This window comes from Phasianus colchicus, chromosome 7 (genome assembly GCF_987193195.1).
Source record: "Phasianus colchicus chromosome 7, bPhaCol1.hap1.1, whole genome shotgun sequence".
In the NCBI taxonomy this organism is placed as follows: domain Eukaryota; kingdom Metazoa; phylum Chordata; class Aves; order Galliformes; family Phasianidae; genus Phasianus; species Phasianus colchicus.
This window is the reverse complement of record NC_143442.1, coordinates 19,705,487-19,722,967: the sequence shown is the minus strand read 5'-3', so window position 1 is coordinate 19,722,967 and position 17,481 is coordinate 19,705,487. Positions and strand designations below refer to the sequence as shown.

The 17,481-nt window shown below is 38.3% G+C and overlaps 1 protein-coding gene across 5 annotated transcripts in view; it reads left to right on the top strand.

Moving 5' to 3' along the window:
* The window catches only part of LOC116232851 (neurabin-2-like), a 113,194-nt gene that overhangs the window by 27,393 nt on the left and 68,320 nt on the right, over positions 1-17,481 (top strand). The gene's annotated exons all lie outside the window — the stretch shown is intronic.

Sequence of the window (17,481 nt, the reverse complement as noted above, 5' to 3'; positions counted from 1 at the left end):
TGAGTGTAGAATAGTTTTATTTCTCTGACTGGTCAAATATAGCTGAAGACTCCAAAGGAACTATAGAGCACCTCTAGATGTGTGTCCTGAATTCAAGTGTCCAAAAAATCAACACAGTATATTTGAAAGAAAACAGATATTTTCCTCTTTTTTTTCAAATTTATGGGGAAAAGTCTATTTTAACTACATGTAGTGCTTGTATCTAAGGAGCACTTTAAACAATGAAGAAAACTTCTTTAAAAAATTGTAAGACTTGGTAAAAATGTCTACTTTGTAATTCTGTTTTGGGGAAATATTTTTCAACAACAAATCTGTGCAAAGAGCTCAACATGGTGATGGTGAAATACTCGCCCCTACGTCAGAATGGCAGTAGGAAAGGTAGTTTTCAATTATTCTACTGCCTGGAGGGGTGTGTTTTTTTCTTTTTGCAATCATATGGCCATTTCGTTTTAGTCTATTAATATTTCTTAACTTGAGCCAGATTAAAAGTGAACTGCCTATATAACAAAGAACACTGAAGCTAGAAGGGGTAGGAGGAACACCAGAAAATAGGGAGCATGAGGAGGAACACAGAAACATTAAAAAAAAAAAAAAAGGGTTGTAGATCACATTGTAGAAGAGGGCAAGGGATCATCAAACAGTCTTCTACAAATCTACTATATTAACCAATTTCTAGGGCTGAGGGTTAAGTGGTATTTCTAGTTCTATTTTGTTACTCAAAGAAACTTCCTATCTCATTAGCTTCCTTTAACTACAGTATTAAAACATCATAGCAAAGGTTTAGTTGTTTGTTTATGGAGAAATTGAAGAATGACTATGAGATATGCATGTGACTAGTTTCTAAAAATGCAAGCAGCAGTATTTCTCTAAATATATGAAAAACTTTTATGGAAGCATCTAAACCACTCGACTTTGTATCTAGTGTTCTTTGGAAAGAAGGATGAACTGGCTTGGCTTTGCCAGTCTGTTAGACATATTTAAAAGAAAGTCAAGAAAAGGAAAGAGTCCAAATAGAGATCATGAAAACTAAGAAGATAAGAAAAGTTGAAGTTCTGAAAAGAACCCTTTCACCGAGTGTGCTAATAAAGACGGTCCATCTCTTCATTACCATGCTACTTATCCACCTCTGTTACGCTGCACAAAAGGGAAAAAAGCAGTCTTTATAGTTGTACATGATTATATTTTCCTTTTGTGTTGAGTTCAAAGTCTTTTCTAAAAAAGCAAGAGTAGATTGCTCACAATGTAATGGGCCATTCCCAGAAAATGAAAAAATGGCCTTAACGTTTTATATTAATACAATAGGTTATGTATATAACAGGTTTTTAAAAGTTAATGCATATTAGCTTAGAACAGCCATATTTTAACACCGTGCGACTGAAAGTTCCAGTAGAGCAGATGAATGGGGCTACAGAAGAAAAAAACTACTATGACAAAGGGATAAAGGTTTAAGTAAAAGGACTCAAATCCATATTTCAGGTGTCTCTTTACCTTCCATCAGCAAACGAGTTATTAGGAGTAATGAAATCACAGATAGAAAATACAAAAACTTTTTAGATCCTTCTGTGCAAGGCGGCGACACTGGCCTTTACTTCTTCACTTTATAATGATTCCTTTGAGTTGTGGTTCTGAAAAAGCTCTGAAACATCTTCCTGTTACTTCTTTTTCATCTTTCCAAACACTGGCCGGGAATAACCCCATCCTATTCTTTTCTTGAGTTTTTGAAACACATATTGACTGTAATGACTTTAAATTTTCTGGCTAATGTGCTAGATTTATGGAAGTGTTAGAGCTCCACTACGCTGCTACCAGGTGTCTTTGAGAAGGTGCAAAGCATTAGGCAGGATCTTACTTTTTCTATGCCTGCTTCTACTTTAGACCACTCCAAATATATAACTGCTGAAAATTATGTATGTTAAGTGGATTTTAGTACGATCTCATGACATCACTCTCTACCTGATGTGCTGTTAGCTCTGTCTTTATCAGACGTAACAGTAGATCGCTAACCTACATTGGTGTTGCCAGATGTCTCCCTATAGTCACTGTCCTGATACTCAACTTCTGGCTGTTAATCTTCCCTAATTGAGGGCTTTTAAGTTTGAGACACAGGGTTTTACTGAATTCTATTATAATCTGCTTCTGTGAAAGAATCAACTGTAACGTGTTTATGGTCATTTGTACTGTACTGACTACTCTAAAACCTCACAACTTTTGAACCAGTAGAGGTTTGAAGAATGGATCACTGCATGCAGACACAGCGCAAAGTAAAGGAAACCAACTAACAAACATTTCTGTATCTTCATCTTTGGTACTCATCTTTTGCTCCTGTCTTGAGGAACATAATTGAGTGTCCTGAGGTGCTACATGACAGAAGTAAACTGGTGCTGCAAAATTACACTGTCCCACCATTATCTTTTCTTTCTTCTAAAACAACACAGGAACAAAATTAAGATCCTGGATGAAATGTCATAAAAGCCACCAAAAATGTCTCAAGATCTTCTTCGAAGCAGGTCATCTCGAGACAAGCAGAACCACGATAAACAATATAAATGGAAGCCTTTAAGCATCCAGAGAAGACTGTCTGTGACAGATTCCCAGGCCCTGGGATTTCTTATGACAAAGATCAGTATACTAGATTATCTGAAAGATTTTTGAATGGCTCAGCACTTATTACATAGAGGAAGCTTCCAAAACTTAAGCAAGTACTCTCTCGAGTAATTCTTCCTCCCATTCCTTCACACCCAAAATCCACTTCAAAAAATACGAACCGCTTTAAAAAGAAGTTGCCCGTAGTCTGTTATGAAGCATTGGCTGACCTCACCTCTTAGGTTAACCTCTTCTTTGCTGATGGCAACACCCAAATTCTCCAGATACGTAATACTGTTTGGGTTTCCTGCATTCGACTGATAATTCTTGATATAAGTAAGGAAGGAGGAGTGTGTATGCTACAGATTATCTTGAGAAAAGGATACTACAAAGACCCAACCATAGGTACAATTAATCTGCCATAAATGTAAGAAAAATATGTTTGCTGGCTCCAGATTTAAAAAAGAAAAGTATTTTTTCAGAAAAGCTCATTGGTACATATGCTTCCTTAATCTACCTTGGTAAACATAGTAAAAGGCCTTTAGAGTTTCTGATCTATGTTAAACATTTTTAGGAGGAAATTGTACTTGACCTTATGAATATCTAGTTATTGTTTCATTAATTTATGGTAGTTCTCAGTGGTCACAGTTTGCATCAGAGCAACTTTAGATCTACACTATGTAGTACTTCATGGAAAGAAAACTCTCACCTTGTGCAGTAGTTAGTTTTAAAATCTATGGTACTTGAAAATAGGGTTTTGGTTATATTATCAGAGGTGAACTTACTAGAAGCGAACACTGTATCTAAAATGAGCCTTACTACTAAACTCAAAATGGTAAAAGACCCGACCTCTCCCCTACTTTTCTGGATGCTTTTATGAATCTAGTTTTTGTTTGCACAAATGGTGCATAGGGAGAGTAACTTTTTATTGCTATGAATGAAAGCATTTGTGTGTAAATGAGCACATTCACATGCAAATTAATATATTTGCAAAAGAAGCGCTTGCCCACCTGCCACATAAGCCTTGGCTTTTCGACTTTCAGCGCTGGAGTGCTGGAGGCACGTAGTGAAAAGGAGAATAAGAATGTCAACAGTATTTCAAAAGTTGAGTGGTCAGTCACTATGAACAGCAAGCAGGGAAGATAAAAGAAAGCAGTGAAAAAAATGAAGAAAAATGGAAAAGTACAGAGAAGATTTTTATAACAGTTCATATAAGGCAAGTAGAAAGAGCACAATTACAATGGTGAATTGGAAGCAAAGACAAATGATGAAATACTGTAAATGAAATCAAGGCTTTTGATAAATTCCTTTCTTTGCCTTCCTATTTAGCACCTAAATAAGTTGCCTGAAAGGATAAAATCTTCTCTGCAACAATGGGGTCTACCACATAGACATCCTGTAGGTGAGACGTGAAGAAACTTTCATGATGCAGGAAAATGACTTTTTTCCTTTCCCATATTTTCATTCTTTTTCCCTTACACAAATAATATGCACGTAAGAAATAGAAGTTCTCTTGCTTTCTAGACTTACCACAGCTGCTCATGATCACTGCTATTTTAATAAATAGCGTGTTAATCTGTTTCCCCAGGCCAATTAATCCATCTAGTAGCAAAAGTTTAAAGGTGAATGTTTTTGGAAACTCTCATGAGGCTTCACCTAGAGAACTGCAGTCAGCCCTGGAGTCCCCAGCATAAGAACCTGGACCTGCTGGAGTGGGTTCAGAGGAGGTCATGAGGATGTTCAGAGGCTTGGAGTACCTCTCCTATGAAGAAAAGCTGAGGGAGCAGGGCTTGTTCAGTCAGTAGATGAGGAGGCTCTGGGAAGATGTTACATTGGCCTTCCAGTACTTACAGGGGTTCAATATGAAAGCTGGAGAGGAAGGTCAGGTAGCACAGTGTGATAGGACAAGGGGTAATGACATTAAACTGAAAGATTAATTTAGATTAGATATTAGAAAGAAAATATTAGGAAGAAATTATTCACTGTAGAGGGTGATGAAGCACTGGAAGAGGCTGCCCAGAGAAGCTGTGGATGTCCCATCCCTGGAGGCATTCAGGGGCAGGTTAAATAGGGCCCTGGGTGCATAGCGGAAGTTGTCCCTGTCCATGACAGTGGAGTTGAAAATAAATGATCTTTAAGATCTCTTACAATCCAAACCATTCTATAATTCTATGAAAAAAAGATCTGAGAACATTGCATCATGTCATTGAGAACCTGCATTCTTAAATCCCTTCTTATCAGAAGCAGCAAGACTATGCAGCTTGTTTTGTATATGCTGCCAAGAAAATAGAGCGTATATTCCAAAAGTCGATCACAAAGATTAACAGCAACAAGAAAAACCCAAATCCACTGCACCTGCAATGGCTCCTCTGGATCTGACTGCTGACATACACTTGCAGCAGGTGGGTATTCAGTGAAGCATATATTACCCTCATGGTAACCTAAATAAGTAGTATTTCTAGTTACAGAGGCAGACTGCCAGAAGATGGCTGCTAGGTGGCCAATGTGTTGTATCTCACAGGAGCCTTCCTGCACCTAGCAGAAGATTTTGGGGCTTTGCAGCCCCAAGAGAGTATTTTCTCTTTTTAATTTAAAATGTGTGATTACCCCTTACTTTCTGCCACCTGTTCTGCTCATAAACTTCTGCAGAGCCCCTCTCTCCATTCTAATTTCTGGCAAGCTGTCATGTTACCCTCACTGATGGAGCTACCTCCTCCCCAAGGCATTGAGATGACTCATGTGCATTCATGTATGCAGAGTGGCAGCTGGCCCTAAGGCCAGGCAAGGATGTGACCCATTTATCCATTGCTTAATTTTCTTGAAACTCAGAACTCTGTAAAAATAAAGCCAATAGCTTATCTGGAGCTTCACTTCCAGCAGCATTTCTGCCACTTCTGAGAACCCTGTGCCTGTTAGAATGGAAAGGTATGGTCTGCACAAAAAAAAAAAAAGGAACTCCATTACAATTTTCAGCATTTTGGATTCAAGGCATTCTTTCTACATGAACCACGAGTGCAAATTCAGGGAGGCCCCTCAGAGAAAATTAGATGTGTTCTTTCTGAAACCACTATCAGCTTGGCTACTGGGCAAAGTAGCCATCCTCATCCACGCACTCCTCCTCCTCTTTCTTCATTGTTCACCAGCTAGACAGACAACAAAGCCTGTATGATATATATCACTTAATAGTTCTCTTAATGTTCTATTACCAAACCCTCATCAGCATGATTTCAGCTAGTGCAAAGCATAATCTCTGTAAACATTTCTTCAGGGGTGTTGTGGAAATTGTTACAAATCTCCGCAAGGTATTATTGTCTAGCAGTGTTAAATCTGTACTTCAAAGACATATTCATATCATTATATGGAATTTCAAAACCATAATAAAGTGAAAGGTGGCCGTTATCCTGACTGATCAGGAATTCCACATCAGCTACAAGCAATTGCTAAGCTCCTTTGCAGCACCAGTTTAAACAATTCTTGAGTAGGCAATGAGATAGATAATTTCAATATAAAGTATGCTCTTTGAAAGACATTCATCTGTTTTTTTCTCAAAGAAAAAATTCTCAGAGAGTACCATCTTTGTGGTCACTTTGTGTATCTACTGCAGGAGTCTGCAACAGCTATGCTACCAGCTGTAGATTTAAGCAGTTAGGTTGTACCATCCCAAAAGACTTAATGAGCTGAGCCAGATGCTAAACTGCTGTAATCAAAATAGTCCCTTCATTGCAAGCTTGGCTGCTGCCTAAGAATGGATCTTTCGAATAATGACATTTAAGAAACCATACATGGTTATATTTTTATAGTGACAACAGTAATTGTAATGTAAGTAAAAGAAGACCAGTAAGGCATAATTACTGTAGCCTAAGCAATGAAACGTAGGGCAAAAGAAAATAGACCGTTCACTTTGTGTAAGGGCTGTACAATCCAATAAGTTAGATTATGTGCATGAAAAAGACACTGACCAAAACCAACAGAACGATATGATTATTATTTCTACTGATTATATGTTAATGTTCATGGTATTTATCAGAGTCACAGAAAGCAATCAGTGCAATTATTTTCCCAGATGATGTATAGAAATATGATGCAGTAGTACAGAAGTAAAAGAAGGAGTTGTTTAATGAATGCTATAGAAAAAAATAGTTTTAGTGTTGATGTTTATATTCTAATTAAGTCTATGTTCATTCTTTAAACACATGTTGCACAGAATGACTGAAGTGAGATTTATGAAACGGTACAAGGGTCAATCATCTTTCTGTTACCTATTAGATTTTATCCAGAAAGAGAAGCAACTAGCAGATATTCAGCTAAAAATCTCATGCAGTCCTGTGTACACATGATGATTTCAGTCCTTTATCTATATGTTCCTCTGGAAGAATCAATTTGTATTGGTTAGATTTATACCACATCAGCAGACCTTTTAGGGCTTCATGGAAGGGAGGATTGTTGGGATGACTCTGAATCTCAACAGCTTGTTTTTAATAATAAACATACACTAAAATTGAAGAGGGATACATTAGAAGTGCACTAGTAGCTTCCTGTTATAGCAACAAGACGTTTCCAACATTTCAGAAGAAACATTTCCAAACAACACTTGGTTGAGCACAGGGGTGTTTGTTCACTGGGAAAACCAGTACATTCTTGGATTTTAGCGCATTATCTTGAAAACATTTCACTTTGGCAGCACTCAGAGGCAAGTATGCAGGGACTGCTTTGGTAGCCAAGTCCAGCCTAGAGGTGGGCTGCAGTGCAGGAAAGAGGACAGACAGTGCAGGCTGTTTCCTGGCATCGTTTGGACACATTTCTCCCAGAAGACGTCACAGTTCAAAGGTTTTCTTTGTGACCAAAACAAGCAAAAGCTTTTTGGACTTTCTGAGTAGAGGTTATGTTAGATCACAACTTGAGTGACAGGGGAAATCCATGAGATGTATTTATCTCCTTCATTTCTAGCTCTGAATGGGAAATGAAAGCAAAAAACCATGGGAGATGACTGAATGTTTCTCATTCCCTCAAAGTAACTGTTGCAGATTTCCACTCTCTACCTCTAGAAGTGTTTTCAAGCAAGTTTTCCTCCTTCACGTTCACTGTGAATTTGAACACTGCCTCTATTAAGCATTTGATTTTTTTTTCCCCCCCAGGCACTGAAATAGGTTTCCGTGTCTACACAAAGTGCCTCACTACTATATTCAGTGCAGCTTGTGAGATAGATCCAGATGACCTTACCATGTCAGCATTTATAATGATCTAGTTATAAACATCTCCAAGCTGTAAAATATCTGCAGCGCTTAGAAGTTTTGCCTGCTTGCTGGCCTTCTGCCTTCTGCTCTGAGCAGTGCTGAGAGCTGCACATCTCATCATTGCAGCCAGCGCTGGCATGCTCTGAGCAACTCCTTCTCAAATCCCAGCTATGAGATTTCATTAAAGCATGCAGTTATCACCATAATCCTACATTAGACCTGAGGAACTTCGCTCTGACAGTGCTGTGCATTTTCTGTTCAAAGCCTGCAGCTGGGAGATTACCAAATCCCCAAGCTGTTAGAAATCCTCCCATCTCAAAGTCAAACCAGTGAGGAAACAATCAGCTCCTCTACCTTCCATTTTTTTTTTTTATGTTGGTGTCAGATAATTTACCCCACACTCTCAGATTGGCAAAATGACTTCCCCTCACACCCCAAGCCCATCACCATGAGGTTTTACATTCCTCAGATGCTGAGTAAAAGACAGTAGTGGGAGACTATGGAAAAAAATTTTTAAAAAAAGATGAGGCTTTCCACCCCATTTCAGTATTCCCAATTTTTTTTACGCCTCACTGTCAACCCAGCTAAAAATGCATTGCAGGGACAGCACATCTTGACAGAATTTTTCACCCTCTGTAAGATATTAATTCATATAAAAATTACACTTGGACACATGAGAAAGTTAAAGGAGCAGTCACACAAACAAATGATAATGTTCTTGCACAGAAACATTACCAAGTACTGCAACCACATGACAGCAACAAGGTTGTATATCTCATTCCACCAAAAAAAAACCTGAGCACATTTGCAAATATGCTTGCACAAAATGGGATCTGAATCATGAGCTCATCTCTCAAAACAGAGGCTGTGAGAGATTAAAATAATCAGCAGCAGCATGAGAAAGGTCCAGAGATGCTTTAGGAGGTCCGGTATCTCATATGGCACATACCACTCTGCAGTAGTGTAAGCAGAGGGCTTGGAGAGAATATCATTTCTCTATGCAATGGAATAAAGCTAGTGTCTACTGAACATAAAAAATAAAGTTTCAAGGCCATTGACAGCCAAGAGTAACAAAGCAACACCTCTCTTATTTCAAATTCCACTAGGCAATGGTATTGTTAATGAACCAAGAAAACCCTTGCCACTCATTTTCAAATGTTCATTTATGTTCTGCACCCTGCATCAGATCCTTCAGCAACCTGAAGTTTCAAAGACTGCAAAGGAGTGTCAGTAATTGGAGCTGCTAGCAAAGAAATAACATAGTGCTTTAATCACAGACCATCCCTAAGTGGAAGCTATGTATTAAACATCTACATCTATATTACAACCTTTCTTGAGAAATGGTATGTATTTTACAGAATGATAATTTCATTTCTAAGTAGACTTTATCACTGTCTACAGGTGTTCTAATTGTCTGGGTATATATGTAGTGATACTTTGATAGACCATGATCTACAGAACTAATAAAAAATATTGATCTGTAGCTCTAAATTACCTTAACATTGAGTCATAAATACCACTTCAATGGGATGTATTAATGTGATTTGTTTATTTCTGTGATTTAATGCATTATGTCTATTTTATGCTAAATTTACCTTTCCCACAAGTCTCATTAACCAGAGAGCATAAAAAAGAATGATGAAAAACCATGCCATTAGGAATAAATGAAAAAGACTCGTCTTTCTCAAAGATTTAATTGCTTCTGTTGGAGATCCATGACTCCATAGCAGCAACTGTTCTCCACAATCTCCTCATTAATCCACTCTCTTAATTTGGCAATCCAACTTAAAGCTTAAGTTCCACATACTCATACACCCAGAGCATTGTTCATGGATGCATTGGTGAAATTCATGAACTATTTTCTACATTTTATGCTTAGCTTCTTAAAAGTTTCTGAAATCTTGAATTGATAAATTCAAGGCTAGATGCAACTGCAGGGTAGAGGAAATGGAGCAGGCTGCTTTCCCATCCCATGAGCTGGGAGCACTGTCGTGCAGTGTGGTGGAGAGACACACCAAATCCCTTTGGATTGCCACTAGCTCTATGCCAAACATTTGCTGTCAAATCATTTTTGAGGATTGTGACAAGAGAAGAATGTTGGTTCCTCGATACATTTTTTGAAATTGCAAAACTTTGCATCATCCTGAAATTTTACTATTTTACAAGGAAGAAGTTAAACAAATTAGATATTATGCTTTTGCCTATCTAAAAATCTGTCAAATACTGGACTTGAGCATCGAGCAGATGAAATTTGATGAAAATTTGCAGTGAGTATGTAGTGTTAGCAGCAACACTGCTGACAAAAATCGGGGTCTAGTTTCTGATGACAAACCCACGGATTTGATCTTATTGTTACATTATGTTAACTGACGTAGGTCCTTTCAGCTGTGTTTGGCCTGTGTTAGTGAGTCCCATTACTTTGTCTTTATGATGTTAATGACAATAACAAGAATTCTAGAAAGGCAAATATCAGCTAGCACAGTCATTTTGAGTTTGTTTAGTGTCTGTGTCTAGAAATGTTTGCTACAATTACTCACGTAGCTGGGGCAGCTGTATGCATCTTATTTTGCTGGTTTGGGAATTCTATAATATTTTGGGCAAGCCAAAGAGGCCTTTTGAATAAGTGGCTTTAGTATCTTACTCGGTAGATAGCAACAGTGAATAAATGATTAAGTGCAGGAGATGGTGAAAATAGCAAGTCAGTACTTATTATCAAATTTCTAGATTGTCATAGAATAATGACGGCACACAACTTTTGCAAGAGGAAATCATCCAGCTTTACCAGTCAATTTTGAAGCCAAACTCCAAATTTGCTTGTTTGATTGGCTTGGCGTTCTTCCCTCAAAGCCTCAGAAAAAGCTCCCATAAGCTTTCACTGGCCTAAATCAGGAACATCTGTCAGGAGCATGAATCACTCATTGATTGAGATCAACAGTCAGAAAAACCTGCACAATGGCAGATTTTTTCTCCTCACTTGGGTGGCAAATCAGTCATATGCCATTATTACTCTGCATGTCAACATGCATACATATTTCACTGAATTGCTAACTTGGTCCAAGCCTGAATCTTTCTTCAAGCTCTCATAGTAAGCTTGTTTTAAAAGTAAAATTAAACATACTACACATTTCTGTCATCTTTCAAGCTGGTGTTTTGTCCTTCTTCTTACCAACACACAAACATAATAGAAGCTGCCGAAAGTTAAGGGGAAAAAAAGGCCTACCGTCCTTTGGAGTAGCTGAAATCCAACGGAAACATAAACTTAAAACAAACTTTAATTTCTTTTCCATCCATGCTCTTCTGTTTCAGACTCAGAGATTTGATTTAGAGCACCCACTTTTACCTGACACATGCTATATGCATACCAGGATCCATATCATTGCTGATTTTGAGGAAAAATCAAGGCCCCCACTTACAAGTAAGAGCTATACCCCACTGAAAATAAGCACAGAAGGCTGTTCAGCACGTAACTGTGAGTGTCCATGCTAGGGTATGCTTGGCCAGCCATGCTAATTGCAGCCAAAGCCCAACGCCCACAATCCTGCTGGCACTGCTCCATCTCCCATTTATTATAGCTCTGCCTCTTTCCCTCTAATAGATTCTGGCAGATTCTCCAGTCCCACTATTTCTAATCCTGACATCCCTTTGCCAAATTGTAGGGGCAGTTTGGGGAAAAGGAAAAACAAAACAAAGCAGCCATCATCTTCATCTGAAACTCACCCGCCTGTGTGGCTGCCTTCCAACGTGTCTACCAATGCCTGGTTGCTCCCAGAGCTACTGCAGGAGTTGGAAACTTGAGGGGAAAGAGAAAGAAATACACAAAAGGCAGAGAATTGAATGTGTTAGTGGCTTCAAAAGCAACAGCCATCTGTTTTTCTTACTCACTGGCAGCCACAGGAGCTCCCTGCAGTGAGAATGGAGATTTGGCAGGTTTCTGTAATACTGTTGAGCTTTTACTATCCCTACCAGCAATCCCTGCTACTTCTCTGCGCACCATCAGACCAATTATACTTTGACTTTTTCCTGCAGCAGCAGCATCATTGCCTATACAGCCTTATACCCGTGACCATGCTAACAACCAATATCTAGTCAAAAACAGCAAAGATCAACTAATGTTAAGCAATGAAAGTGCTTAAATTTTCAATTAATATGACATTGCAGCCATGCTGCATCCAAACCACAGGCAGTTTGTTTTTTTTTTTAATGTAGCTGAAAAAAAAGTTTCCACCTTTGGAAGGGAACACATTTTAGTTCTTTGATAGCATGCTCTGACCTGTATCACCCAAGATATCATGAAAATTTGTGTTACAATTTCCCACTATGAGTACCATTTGGAATTTTTATTTGCATAATGCTTCTTTCCTGTCAGAATATTGCCAAGAAAACAGAGTATGAAACCTGCCTCGGAAATGCAACAAAGAGGATTCAGGGGATTTATTGTCAAGTAGATTTGAACTGATTTCAGCGTATTTCAGTGCCATAAAAATCAAAATAGAAATTTGCTTTGTGTTTAAGCTTATTATTAATATTTCTCACCATGGTTTGCTATAGGTCAAGTTTTAAGGAAAACAGCAAATGCTAGGAAAATGTAGTAGGAAAAGAAGGTAAGAATATAGATCACTCACTGTAAAAAAAATAGCTGCCCACAATCACAATCTTTCCTTAGAGTAGCAGCTTTTCGGTATATTCTTGAAGGCTGTTTCTGTTCTCAGTTATCATAGTTTTAATATAACTTACAATCACTTCCTAGAGCCTTAGTTATCTGGATTTCATGACGTGTTATATGCTTTAGGGGAAAGCAGAATGCTGCATTCAGTAATCTGTTGTGCAATAGAAAGAGCAGCTGGTGTAGCTTACATAAAGTGGCAAATAGCCCAATGCAATAAAATGTAAGCATGTTCATAGCAAGAGTAACTATTGGCATAGAACAGATGCCAGAATGTGTTTCTATTCAGATCACAAAAAATATGATAAAAGATAAACAGTTCATCATGAAGACAAAACAACAGGATGCATTTCGATAAATTTGGAGGTGACAGAATCTCTTTGAAATTTAGATTCTCTTATTTGTTTATTGCAGATATATTTACTGTTCCCAGTTACAAGTTCTGGGTTATCTCCTATATCTAAGCAAAGCAAAGTCCAATTAGTTAATTTATCCATCAATCACCTCCACTGTGTTGCTTTTTGGGGTGTGTCTGTGTGTGTTTTTACACCAACATCAAAGCAGAACTAGCTAGGCAAGAAAAGCCTTTCTTTGGAGGGAAAAAAAAAAAAATAGAAGATTGGTTATTCAGATATTCAGACATATAATCATTTAGGCTGGAAAGACATTTCAGTGCCACGAGTGGATAGGATTTGAGATGTAATGCTTACTTCCTCCCATCTCCCTCTGCTTAACTTCCTAGTCAAGAAGATATTAGTCTTAACGAATCGCAGGAGCCTATGAGTGGACAGAAACCCATCACAAAAAGCAGCAAATCCATCTACTGTTAATATCTCCATAGTTAACTATGAAGTGTGCCCAAGTTTAGCTGTTCCAAAGCCAAAAACTCATGTGTCCAAAGAGCTTTAAAGCACCACCTTCTCCTCTACAGCATTCCTGACAGTTTCTCTCCTCTATTTCATATGTTTGTATACAAGGACAAGAACCTGTAAGTGGAATTGTTATTCTCTGATGAAGGATTCAGTGTACTTTCATGAGGGTTCTGAAAGTTCAGTTACTTCAAGGAAAACAAGCAGTTTCCTCCTGACAAGGAATATTGCAACAAGGAATATGCTTTGCATATCAGCTTCTATCAGTGGAGTGCTGGTCCACTGGAATGAAAGACAAAGGGTCCTGAGTGATTCTACATCTATACTTTTTTAAAAGTATACTTATTAAAATGAAATTAAAAAAAAAAAAAGGAATACTGATGTATTAATGAAACAAGATGTTCAGGAAGACAATGTTTTGTTTTGAGCTGACAAGGAGAGAGGATATTACTGTGGAAAAGTTTGGAGTAAGCGACACTGGGCTCAAGTGTGTGCTCTAAAAAGGAGCCTCAGTGCTGTTGCATTTTAGCCCATTGCCTCCAGAAAAGGCACAGTAGAAAAGGGAAAAGAATCTCAATGCCTTTCTTCAAGCCAAGAAAACTTCTACAGGAAGTTGGGTCTGCTGGCTTTGCCAGAGGCCTGAGATATTCCCACTTGTTTGTTTGATTTGATTTCCTTTTTTTTTCTGAAGAGGATCTGGAACTACAGCAGGGCTCCCTGGAGAGGAACTCATTTGTTTGTTTGCTCGACTTTATTTGAAGACTGTTTGGTTTTAAGGTTCAGATTAGATCCAAGAATGGATTTGATTGGATAAGAGAGGGACACTTCAAATAGTATTGTGCAGCTATACTTAGGCTGTGTTACTGAGCTACTGGGGAGGAAAGGGTGCTAAGACAAAGAAACATACTCTGCAGACAAATAAAAGTTTTCTTTTTTTTTTTTTTTTTAAATTATCCATAGTTGTGACTTCCAGCACATGACTCTCCTCCATTTGTACATAGGAACACCTGCAAAACACATCAGAGTTAATCAGAGCCCAAGGACGGAAAGTTATATTTGGTATATGGATCTCCGTGTGAACAAAAAAATAAATAAATCAGGGAAACACCCAGTTTTGCTTGAACATAATGGTTTGGATTGTAGTTAAGAGGCTTAGCATTTCTCACTTGTCAGGAGGAATGAGTTGTTCTGCTGGTTTTTTGGCATTCTAACACAAATGCCTCCTGGGGCCTAAAAACCGTTTCCTGTAGTAACAAGTATCTGATGCGTTTGTTCAATGGATGTAGCTTGAACTTGGCACTTGCTGGCAGATTTAGCACGTGCTTTGAAGAAATGGGACTTGGGACCATATAGCCATCACCCAGCAGGCTGCCTTTTCTGTTGTGGACCCAGTGTGAATCTGAGCCTGCTTATGAAGAACATAACTTGCAGAAGAGATTCCACTCCCCAGGAGAAGAAAATTGAAGGAAATATTCCTTGAGCTCTTTCTATCCTGAAATGTTCAGATTACTGATAAAGCTATCAACTGCTGTGATAGTTTGCGTAATATAAACACCTGCCTGCTGCAATGACACAAACAAAGCCATAGACATTTGGCCACTGTACAGCTGGAAACTACCTTTCAGCACTGCAGAACCAGACTAGTTGCAAACGAGTAAACTATAGCTGAAAGATAGAATAATCCTGTTCTGCTCTGACAGCCATCCAATCCTCTGGATGCATATATGTTTTTAAATGGTCACTTTCACTCTGCATTAAAGTTTGCCTGAAGCCAAGAGCTCACTGCCCTAAGAAAACTGCATTCCTTTCGGTTAATATTTCACTTGACAGGAATCCTTTTGGCTGGAGATCGACTGCAAAACCTGCAAGCAGGTTTTCTATCTCATTGTTTCCAGAAACAAGAATTTTTCAAACCCTCTCAAACACTGCTGAATCAAAACATACACTCCCTAATTCTATGCCTTCTAATTTAAATCTGTAACTCCAAATTGACTAATTTATCTAAGAATAACATGTTTCTTTGCATTAGTTACGTATACTTAACTACAATACATGAATTTTAATAACAGGTTGGATTCTATAAAACCAAATGGTTTCAGAGGTCACACATAAAAACCATGAGAATTATTTAGTCTCAAGGGGACATCTGGGACAACAGATCCCTTTCTTCTCCATTTGGGACTGTCTGGCCTCACTGTGTCAAGTTCCATGTCAGGAAACGTGTCTTCCTGTACACTTATTGTTATCTTCCCTGAGTAACATACAAGATAAATACAATATGCAACAAAAAATATCACATGCCAGCGTAGTACACAATTCCTGCCCTCCAATATGTTAGTCATTAACAAAGATGTGTGCCTTTCTTCTGAAATCTTTTATAGGAGTGACCACTGTTTATACATGAGTTACTGTAGGCCACAGAACAGGATTTGGGCTTCTACTTTTACTTTTTGTTTCATCTCCCTGAAGCCTTCTATAAGGAAGTGCACCAGAGATTTGCAAATTAAGGTGAGAACAGGAAGACTGGAAAATAAAGAACAATTGAGTCAGAAAAGCTAGTAAGGAAATCAAACTAGTAATATGAATAGAACCTATGAATCACAGAAGAATTATAAACTGGATGTTGAGAAGTGGAGTTTGCTCTTAGTCATTTTGTAAAATGCTTATTCCTGAGTCTTCTCACAGCAAATCTTTTTTGAAAAATGTGGACAGTGAAGATTAACAAGGTGTTTGCTTCAATGTCTTTCTAGGCTAAGTACCTTTCTCTTAGAAAATTCCAGTCCAACTCTTTATTCGGAACAGAAACACCATTGATCTTCAACTTCCAAAAGAATGCATCGTCCATTACCCAGCAGCAACTTTGCAAAAAAACTGGAACAAAGTATTATTCCACACCATTTACGAATACACTGATTATAAATTCTGATATACAAATATATACCAGAAAAAAAATTAAAATACTATCGATAGAACTAACCTTAGAACACTTCTTCAAAGCACATCTAATTGCCTGTCGTCTGCAGTTATCACTGATGGAGTTAAGAAGGGAGTCCTGAATCCATATGCAACCAGTGATGTCAGTGCAGCTTGCACCATGCCCCTGTTGTCCTTCACAAATACAGACAGGTGATGACTCAGGGCATATTGCTTATTTCCTTGCTTACCTCCACTTCCTGAGGAAGCCACAGCCCTTTGTATCATATAGTGTGGTAAGCATCATTCTCATGATTAAAACAAGTTTCTAGGCCAGTAACAGGGGCTGTTAATGTTAGAACTCATAAGCATTCTGGATCGCTCATCAAGACTCCCTGTGTGTGCTGTCCTGTTATTGGACTCATGCATACCACACAACAGAAAATGCCTGAATTTTCATCAAATACTGAGTATGTCTTAAAATGCAATGAGAGGCCATGTCCCACAATCCTCAAATATCTGTGTAGAAGCTTTGCATTTTCTTCTACCTGAACTATTGGGCTTCACTAAGGCTGCAGAGAACACACTCATCCACTCTGAGTGTCACTAGAACAGAAGATGAGAGTGGTTAAATTCCTCCTTCAGTTTCAATCACCGTGCTTCAGGCAGGCACACAGGTTTTATACACAAAACATTGAAACTGAGAACTGCATTGACTAAGACAATTTTTATAGTATGCACCTTCCAAGATAAAGGCTCAACATTTTCCTTTCCTTGTTTATTTAACGAGAATACTTTTTTTTTCCCCACTCGATACGTAGGCACTTGGTTAATCTTTCAACTCCTGTAGAGGAGACAAGAGCAGAACACTGAAAGAATCGCTGTCAGATGGCTGGACACCATTTACCCACTATGTGTCATATATATCTCATTCTTTTGTTATTGCAGTGCAGTGATAAAGTGCCTGTCAAGGTCAGAAACACAGTCACAGAAGGAGGTCAAAGGGAGATGGTTTACAATCCAGCACTTAATTTGTTCCTTCTAGTTGAAAGAAAAAAAAAAAAAAGACATCTCTGGTAGTTACATTACTTTCTTCGATTAAAAAAAAAACATTCCAATGCGTCCAGTGACACAGAACAAGTACCAGAAGTACAAGTACCACCTCAGCATAGGTGAGGAACTCACAGGAATCCCACTTGCCAAGTCCTGCCAGATGTGT